Source organism: Genypterus blacodes, unplaced genomic scaffold (assembly GCF_046128005.1).
Source record: "Genypterus blacodes isolate CSIRO-AG114 ecotype Tasmania unplaced genomic scaffold, CSIRO-AGI_Gbla_v1 ptg000466l_1, whole genome shotgun sequence".
Taxonomy (NCBI): Eukaryota; Metazoa; Chordata; class Actinopteri; order Ophidiiformes; family Ophidiidae; genus Genypterus; species Genypterus blacodes.
The window spans coordinates 37,501-45,457 of record NW_027467232.1 but is presented as its reverse complement, the minus strand read 5'-3'; the positions used below and the strand labels follow the sequence as shown (position 1 = coordinate 45,457).

General features: G+C 50.6%; 1 protein-coding gene and 1 pseudogene across 1 annotated transcript in view; one reads left to right on the top strand and one right to left on the bottom strand.

Moving 5' to 3' along the window:
- Nucleotides 1-1,497: 1,497 nt before the first annotated feature.
- On the top strand, nucleotides 1,498-2,665 carry LOC142990096 (alpha-1A adrenergic receptor pseudogene; annotated as a pseudogene).
- Nucleotides 2,666-6,757: 4,092 nt separating this feature from the next.
- The window catches only part of LOC142990098 (dihydropyrimidinase-related protein 2-like), a 9,003-nt gene continuing 7,803 nt past the window's right edge, over nucleotides 6,758-7,957 (bottom strand). The window contains exon 14 of the mRNA XM_076139836.1: nucleotides 6,758-7,957. This exon is cut by the window's right edge and continues 687 nt beyond it. The gene's annotated coding sequence lies outside the window, so the exon portion shown is untranslated.

Below are 7,957 nucleotides of genomic sequence, written 5' to 3'. Positions count from 1 at the left end.
AGGGAGAGAGAGAGAGAGAGGGAGAGAGAGAAAGAGAAAGAGAGGGAGAGAGAGAGGGAGAGAGAAAGAGAGGGAGAGAAGGGAGAGAGAGAGAAAGAGAGAGAGAGAGAGAAAGAGAGACAGAGAGAGAGAGAAAGAGAGAAGTAGAGAGAGAAAGAGAGAGAGAGAGAGAGAGAGAGAGAGAGAGAGGGAGAGACAGAGAGAAATAGAGAGAGAGAGAGAGAGAGAGAGAGAGAGAGAGAGAGAGATGGAGACAGAGAGGGAGAGAGAGAGGGGGAGAGAGAGGGAGAGAGAGAGAGAGAGGGGGAGAGAGAGGGAGAGAGAGAGAGAGAGAGAGGGAGAGAGAGAGAGAGAGAGAGAGAGAGAGAGAGAGAGAGATTTTGTTTTAGCAGTGAATCACAGCAGCTCCATCATCTGTCATCACTTTATTGCTTTACTTTCATCAAAGGGAGACAAAATGGAGGAAGAGGGGACGGAGCAATAACAGACGTCTGTCTGACGCCTCACATTCCTCCAGTAGAGGTGAAGGTTAAAGGCATGAAGATGAGAGTTTGACTGAACTCATCAGTCTGATACTGAAGGTGAAGGCCGGGGAGAAAAACAGAGATTTGAATTTGGAATTTTTGAGCTGAGGTGAGGAAGACGAGGAGTCAGTGAAGGTTCTCAAACTGTGCAGAGGGGAACGTTTTGTGCTCATTTAGGCTCTAAAACAGGCAGCAACAGGTTTAAAAGCTTGAACACTTCCTCTGCTCTGATACTCCGGCCGCGTCGCCTCTTTATCCGCCTCTGAGTCACCGCCTCATTTTTCAGAAGTCCAGGTTAAACTGAGCCGAGGCCGCTCGTCCCATAAATCACCTGCTGAGACGTCTTCCTCTTCCTCTTCCTCTGCTGCCTTGGAGGGCAGACGCTCGCTGCTGCAGCTCCTCAGCCACTTCATTACTCTGGAGCTCCACTGGGACTGAGAGGAGTTGCCTGCTTCCCAGTGAGGAGGCGGCCGCTCCTCTGCTCCTCTGCTCCTCTGCTCCTCCCCTCCTCTCTGCTTTATGATGGCGGCGGCGTTAAAGCTTCACCTTGATGGCGAGTCGGAGGCTTTTTAGTAATGAAATGTGAAGATAACGACCGGAGTGGGGCGACAGTAAACTCACACACTGAGCGGCTGCTTCACTCCCTCGTCTCCATCTGCTCTTCATCACCTGGAGCACACGTGTTCAGGAGCACACGTGTTCAGGAGCGGACGTGTTCAGGAGCATCGGGAGCCTTTGATCACGTTTAGCAAATGAATCGGTGACAAGTCTCCAGGGGAAGAAGCTCTTAAATCTAAAAGCTTTTCTGTAATTTGGCAATAAAGGTATCTTGGTACAGAGATGGAATGTGGAGGTGAAAGCTTCAGGCTCTCTCTTTACGTGTTTAAAGACTCCACCACATCAGAAACTCTATCAGGTAACCGGAGCTATGGAGGTCCAACCTGAATGTCATCCTGTGGGATCCAGCAGATAGATGAGGGGGGGTCTAACTGTCCTTCCTGCTTGTGTGTGTGTCCTTCCCTCAGGCTCCATGTTCCCGGCCTACAGACCTTCAGACACGGTCTTCAAGATCACCTTCTGGTTGGGATACTTCAACAGCTGCATCAACCCCATCATCTACCCCTGCTCCAACCAGGACTTCAAGAAAGCCTTCCAGAGCCTGCTGGGCCTGAAGTACCTGAGGTCCAGTCCCAGACCTCATCACCACCTGAACACGGGTCAGGGTCAGAGCCAGAGTCCGGGTCCGTCCCTGGGTCTGGCCCTGGACAGCTTAGGGGGGACGTCTCGGCTCAGCCCCTGCTCCTCCGTGGCCCTGTCCAGGACCCCTTCTTCCAGGGACAGCAGGGAGTGGAAGGTCTTCTCTGAGGCGGGGCCCGGGGACAGAACTGGACCGGCTCAGACCGGCAGGGCTAAAGTGGCCCAGCTCTGCAGTAAGAGCCTGCAGAGGGCCTGCTGCTGCTGCGTCCTGCAGGGCCGCACTCAGCCACAGGAACCCCCCCTGGGCCGGACCCTGCCCACCATCAAGATCCACCAAATGTCCCTGTGTGACAGAGGAGAGGCGGTCTGATCCTCCAGCTCTGATCCGTGATGAAGACGCTGAAGGAACTCCTCAGCTCTGAGATCATGACATCATCCCTCAGTCTGTGACACTCTGGAGTATAAAGAAGCTTAATGATCGGGATTTAATTGATTTAGTTTTGTTGAATTCGATTGATTCTCAACTAAATGTGGTTCAGGAAAATTTGCAGAGAAAAAAAAACAACAAAAAAACTCTAAAATAACCTTAAATTTAAACGTAACATGTAAAAGAGTAGAGAAAACAAAGAGCTGGTGTTATTTTGGAGGATTCAGGGGAAATAAGTCATAAAGACGCCTCAGTGAGTTCAGTCTGCTGTGATGATGATGATGATGATGTCATGATCCTTCACACTCAGCTGTTTGTTGTTTGCAGGCGGAAAAGTTCAAAGAAAGCAAAATAAAGAAAACGACTTTAAGCTCTGAAGACAGAAACAGCATGAAGTCTTTATGAGAGGAGGAGCAACCAACCAAAGGCTCTGTTTTTGCCAAATAGTGGAGAATCGGCCTGCTGATGTGTGTGTGTGTGTGTGCTCAGAGTGTTAGTGCCCCCTACACACACACACACACACTCCCTGAAGTGGACCAACCTCTACCATGTTTACACATTTTTGTAGGAACAGTCCAGACGTGTGTAAATGTGAAAAGGACCCAGTTTCTAACATGTTGCATGACTTGATCCCTGTGCTGTAGCTCACTGTCTTTGATGTTTGCCAAATAGTGCTCCAGCTGCTGAACATGTGTGTGTGCTGCTCTGTTCACACTAACAACCAGGAAACTCCAATAAAAGGAATGAACATGAATCTGTTCCTGTCAGAGAACGCAGAAGGACGTGTGTGTGGACTCTTGTGGTCTCTTGTCTCTTGTCTCTCTGTCCCCCCACTTTGTCCCTCTAAACTGTTTCTTCATCCGTCTCCATCTTCAGCCCTTCACCTCCTCACAGTGCCAGATGGACGGCAAAAAATATACTCCTGTGGAATCTGAGCCGACCTCCTGGTTGCTTCCTGACCACCAAGTCTCTCAGAGAGCCTCCAGAATGAGACACACACACACACACACACACACACACACACACACACACACACACACACACACACACACACACACCAGACATTCTCTGTCCCCAAAGCACTCTGCTGTGTGTGTGTGTGTGTGTGTGTGTGTAAATGTGTAACTAATCCTCTGCACTGTTCACCTGGCTGAGAAGTGAGTGTTTAGTGTGTGTTTGGGTGTGTGTTTGGTGTGTGTTAGTGTGTTTTAAAGACTCCAAAGTGTCTCTTGTTTACTCAGATCAAAGGGGGGAGAGCCTAACGTCTGTGAGCCGTACAGATTGATTTTGTCCTGGACTCTTGGATGTGGAGCCTCTGTGACAGAGAGGAGAGGAGAGGAGAGGAGAGGAGAGGAGAGGAGAGGAGAAGAGAGGAGAAGAGGGGAGAGGAGAGGAGAGGAGAGGAGAGGAGAGGAGAGGAGAGGAGAGGAGAGGAGAGGAGAGGAGAGGAGAGGAGAGGAGAGGAAAAGAGAGGAGAGGAGAGGAGAAGAGAGGAGAAGAGGGGAGAGGAGAGGAGAGGAGAGGAGAGGAGAGGAGAGGAGAAGAGAGGAGAGGAGAGGAGAAGAGAGGAGAAGAGGGGAGAGGAGAGGAGAGGAGAGGAGAGGAGAGGAGAGGAGAGGCAGGAGGCTCCATCAAAGCAAACTGTCCTCTGTCCTCTGTCCTCTGTCCTCTGTCCTCTCTCCTCTGTACTCTGTCCTCTGTCTTCTGTCCTCTGTCCTCTGTCCTCTCTCCTATGTACTCTCTCCTCTCTCCTCTCTCCTCTGTCCTCTGTCCTCTGTCCTCTGTCCTCTGTCCTCTCTCCTCTCTCCTCTGTACTCTGTCCTCTCTCCTCTCTCCTCTCTCCTCTGTCCTCTGTCCTCTGTCCTCTGTCCTCTGTCCTCTGTCCTCTGTGCTCTGTCCTCAGTCCTCTGTCCTCTCTCCTATGTACTCTGTCCTCTCTCCTCTCTCCTCTGTCCTCTGTGCTCAACGCTCAGCCTCCATCAAGAATCAAAAGGGGAGTCAGCAGATTTCCCAGAGGAGAGGGACCAAGAGGGCAGAGAGGGAGAGTGAGAGAGAGTGTGTGTGTGTGTGTGTGTGTGTGTGTGTGTGTGTGTGTGTGTGTGTGTGTGTGCGCACGTGCGCGGGCGCGTGTGTGTGTGTGTGTGTGCGTCCCCATTGTCATTGCCTGACGTGTGTGTGGGCTTGTAAGTCTCACCTTCCCTGTGCTGAGGTCATTAGAGCTTTGAGCCGCAGCAGTAAAGCTCTGATGGTTCTGATGGTTCTGACACGATTCTCCTCCCCCTCCTCCTCCTCCTCCTCCTCCTCCTCCTCATGCTGCAGATAACGCTGACAGGTTATGGGCAACAAACCTGGATGTCATCCCCCAGATAGCTGTCATGAATACTAACATCCAATCTGGAGCCCTGATGAAATCTGATACGGGCCTGAACAGAACCTCCTCATATCCACTTCAGTCTGTGTTCATGTGTCCCAGCTGTAGAGTTTAAAGTCTCCTCTGTTTGAAACACACACAGATCTGACTCTAAGGTCTGCGGCCCCCGGCTGAGACCCCCAGCAGCTGTGAACATGAAGCTAGGATCAGATCTGAGCAGAGCTGGACTCTGCCTGGTTCTGGTTCTGGAGACTTCATGGACTCGTCCCCTTTGACACTCGGAGCCACAACAAGCTTGTTCTCCCCTCACACCTCACACCTCACACTCCAGTGTTCACACTCTGAGCTCGTCTCTGAGGTCTGCTGGCTTCACTGCACGCTTCACTGCACGCTTCACTGCACGCTTCACTGCACGCTTCATGGCCCCTGAAACGTTCCAGCATGTCCCTGATGTCATGTAACAACGTGAGGAGGTCAACTGGTGTCACAGCCCTGACCTGCATTCCCCCGCACACACAAGTGACCCAGACAGAGAGACTAGAGAAGTGTCGTAACCCTGAGATTAAGCTCCGCCTACATTCAGCAGTTCCATCCAGTCAGAAGTAAAAAACAAGAATCAGATCTATAACAGGATTAAACCCCGTCTGTCCCTCTGTTAGTCCAGATGTGTCCCTCAGTGTGGGCGGCAGTAGCAGGTCGATGTTCTGGGTTCAGTTTGTGAAGAAAGAAACAAACGAGCTTCAGATCTGAAAACAACAAATCTGATCTGATGAGAAACAGAAGTGAGTGAATGTAGAAGAGATGAGACTGATCAATGATCAATGATGGGAGGGACTGGGGTCTGAACAATGGTGTGTTTGTGTGTGTCTGTGTGTGTGTGTGTGTGTGTGTGTTTGTGTGTGTGTCTGTCTATGTGTGTGTGTGCTTGTGTGTGTGTCTGTGTGTGTGTGTGTGTGTGTCTGTCTATGTGTGTGTGTGCTTGTGTGTGTGTCTGTCTATGTGTGTGTGTGTGTCTGTCTATGTGTGTGTGTGTGTGTGTGTGACTCATGTCGGCCCTCAGCGTTCCTCTGGAGGTTTGAGCTTCATCAAGTCTTCCTGTTGTGTTTTTTAAAAATGTCTCCTCACTTTCTGGAGACGTTGGCGTCCGTCTCCCTCCTCTGCTTCATCATGGAGCTTCATCATCATCACATCTCGGCCTAATTGGACAGCTGTCAGAGCGCGGGAGCTTCACTCCAGCTGATCACAAACCACAGCTGATGTGTGCAGCCAGTGTGACGTAAGCATGTCTGACACACATCAGCCCCCTGTGTGTGTGTGTGTGTGTGTGTGTGTGTGCTCGTCACGTCTCTGTGCCTCCACCTAGCGTCTCTCCTCCTCAGCACATTCCCTCCACTCACAGAAACACTTCTCCTGAGCCGTCTGCAGTTCAGTGAATCATCACTTTGTCACCTCCACATGTTTAAAGTGTGTTTTATAATGAATGAACATCATGAACCAGGGTCCCTTTGTCCTGAGCTGCACACACACACACACACACACACACACAGATGGGGAAGGAAGTGTCTCAGTCCCTCAGAGAGCAGAGGAGCTTCACAGGTTCTTTACATTATATTACACATTACTGACTGAACTTAGGCTCATTTATATGAAACGCCTGTGCTTCTCCATCCTGTTCCCCCGGTAACACACAGGTGAGAAGAAGAGAAGAAACTTTATTGGGTCAAATCACATGCGAACACGTCAATCTGAAGTTTGTATTGCGTGCCCCTCTCACTCACTCACACACACACACACACACACACAAACTTCTGGCCCCCCAGCTCATTCTTTACTCATTCACAGTCCAGGCTGGTTGAACAAAGGTCTGAGCCTCCATCAGCATGAAGCTCTGGCCGCTCGTCTCTATTAAACGGCTCAAGCGTCCGATTGGATGAAGAGGAGGGCAGTTTAACCTCTCACCAAAGGGTTAAACGTCTTCCTCACTTAGCTGCAGAACAGAAGCTTTGACTGTGGCAGTAATGGAAGTCATTAGAATCCATTTCACTCCCTCATCATTGTGCTGGTTGAACATAATTGCACTCATTGGAATTCAGTATGAAAGCAAAGAGCGATGAGTCTGCTGAGTGAAAACAAGCGTCTGACGCAGCGATCTGTGTGTTTGGAGCGGAACGCCGTGACAAAGTGGATTGAGTTCCTCTGCTTGTTTACTTAACGATGATGACGGCTGTCGTTACTCTGATGAGCTCGACGCTTCGTTCAGGCGTAAAGAAATGAATGTGCACTCGTTTGATTCCATCTTTTTAATCCACAGAAGTCAACACAGATCAGGTTTAGATGCTGACAGGAACCAAACAACCCAAACCCTGATCTCCTACACAACATACAGGAGCCAGAGAGGAACACTACAGCTGTGAGGGAGGGGGAGGAGGGGGGAGAGAGAGGGAGGGAGGGAGGGAGGAGGGAGGAGGGGGTAACAACACTGCTCACCATCACAACCCCAACAAACCCAGAAACCTTCCCCACTGGGATTCACGTCACACAATAGCTTTGCGTACAAAACCTACACTTTGAACAAAGAAGAGATCATTCAGTGTTTCTCAGCAGGCAGGCAGGCAGGCAGGTGGAGAGGTCAGAGGTCAGAGGTCAGAGCCTCACCTCTGACCTCCCCGGGGGAAAAGGGACGGGCGGATATGTGGGAGTGGTTCACAACACCAACACGGCACGGTGACACATCATGGGCACGCTGTAACGTCTTCATCAGGCCTCGCTCTGAGGAAACCTTCATAGATACAGGACAGGACGCAGGCAGGGGGGGGGGGGGTCGAGTCTACTAACACCCTATACACACACACACACACACACACACACACACGGGACCGATCCAGAGGAGAGGCTGCAGGCTCACACACACACACATTCACCGTGTGGGATCGTTAGGGAAGTTCTGTCTAAATCTGAAGGAACGCCATCGAGTAATTACAAAGCTGAAGAGAGGACAGGGACACACACACACACACACACACACACACACACACACACAAGCACACACACACAGCAATGACATCATAGCACCGGGAGTATAGCACCGGGTGCACCAGGCCTCCTGTGGAGCCTGGAGGTCTGGACCAGAGAACACTGAGAGGAGGAGGAGTGGAAGCTGGTTGCCCTGACAACCATTAATAGCAAATAAGAGAAAGGAGGGTTAAGGTTTCTAAAAATGTGACGAGTCAGCGGTTGAACCTTAAATACTTTGTTCTCAGTGCAGGCGGAGCTTCAGAACGTGACTCCAGACAGAAATCAGGGCAAAGAATCTCTTTAAAATGAACAAAGTGCAACTATGACATCACAGGAAGAGCAGAGGAAAGAGGAACATGCAGATGACTGACAGCTAGGATCAGGTCAGAGGAGGGTTCTGCTTGTGTGAGTGAGTCTGTGCCT